This window comes from Canis aureus, chromosome 1, assembly GCF_053574225.1.
Source record: "Canis aureus isolate CA01 chromosome 1, VMU_Caureus_v.1.0, whole genome shotgun sequence".
NCBI lineage: Eukaryota > Metazoa > Chordata > Mammalia > Carnivora > Canidae > Canis > Canis aureus.
The window spans coordinates 59,587,668-59,589,217 of NC_135611.1; the positions used below are offsets into that span (position 1 = coordinate 59,587,668).

At 43.2% G+C, this 1,550-nt stretch overlaps 1 pseudogene; it reads left to right on the forward strand.

Moving 5' to 3' along the window:
- The first annotated feature begins 306 nt into the window (after window positions 1-306).
- Window positions 307-1,328, forward strand: LOC144318311 (ribosome production factor 1 pseudogene; annotated as a pseudogene).
- Window positions 1,329-1,550: the final 222 nt, after the last annotated feature.

The following is a 1,550-nucleotide window of genomic DNA, read 5'->3' on the forward strand; positions in this document are numbered from 1 at the left end:
GATCCCAGGATCCCGTGATCATGCCCTGAGCCAAAGGCACACGCCCAACTGACTTAGCCACCCGGACGCCTCTCTGCCCTTTCTGTACTGCATTGCATAAAGAAAAGAGACTAGAAGGACCTAATTTGTTAAATGGCAGAAATTAAAATGTGTATAATTTTGCAGCTCTGGTTAAGACCATGTAAGACACAAAGTTATCAGTTTGGCAATAACAAGACAGAAGAGGGACGTGAATAGGGGTAAAATGTTCTTAGGGCGATTTACTCAGGGGGTTCAAGTGCGGAGTGGCACATAGCAGGAGGGTAGATGGCCTGGCGAAGGCCGGGGCTGAGGGCGGCAGCGGGGGAAAGGGGGTCCCAACCTCTGAAATCGGCTGCCTTTCCCCCAGGCTCCAGCATTTCAGAAATTCAGAACAAACAACAGACACTTAATGTTCACGCAGTGGAAGCAGCAGCAGCATAAGGAAAAGGTGGCGATTAAGAAAAAGCTTAAAAAAAAGCTCTTGGCGATAAGGCTCCACCGAAGCCCACCCCAAAGGCCACGGGCAACCGGCGAGTGTACGATGAGACCATGGTAGATCCCAATGCTGAAGGCGTTGCTTCTGATGAAGCCACAGATGAATTTGCATCTTCCTCCAACAAACTCCTCCGAAGATTCTCATGACAACATCAGACCTCCTGGGAGAACAGTACGACTGTGAACAGCTCTCCACAGTTCACCAAACTCACACGTTTATTACCCAAGAGGACTGGCTTTGAAAAAAATTACTCCACAGCGCATTTCAAGAGATTTCACAGATCTGATAGTTATTAATGAAGATTGTAAAACACCAAATGGGTTAATTCTGAGTCACTTGCCAAGTGGCCCAACTGCTCATTTGGCCCAAACTGCTCGTTTGCGTAAAGAAATTAAGAGAAGAGGCAAGGACCCTACAGAACCCATGCCTGAAATAATTTTGAATGACTTGACGATGAGGCTGGGTCATTCTATTGGACGTATGTTTGCATCACTCTTTCCCCATAATCCTCAATGTATTGGGAGGCAAGTTGCCACATTCCATAATCAACGGGACTATATATTCTTCAGATTTCATAGGTGCATATTCAAGAGTGAAAAGAAAGTGAGAATTCAGGAACTTGGACTCTGTTTTACCTTAAAATTAAGATCTCTTCAGAAAGGAACCTTTGATTCTAAATATGGAGAATATGAATGGGTCCATAAGCCCCGGGAAATGGATACATGTAGAAGAAAATGCCATTTATAAAATACTGGAGGAATAGTATTGAATTGTGTTAAACAGGTCTACTTTGGATGTATGACAATGACAGAAGAACCTTTTCAAAATGTCATTTACTGGCTCCATAAACCTTTTCATGTCTGGACCAAGTAACAAGTGCCATGAATTACCATTCACTGTTTATGTAGCACATACAAATAAAAGTCATTTTGGTGAGTTTAGAAAAAAAAATAGCAGAATGGTGATGAAATTGTGCACAAAGAAGGAAGAGCGTTGTTTTTCTGTTGCCAAATTGAGGCCTTGTGTTACAACA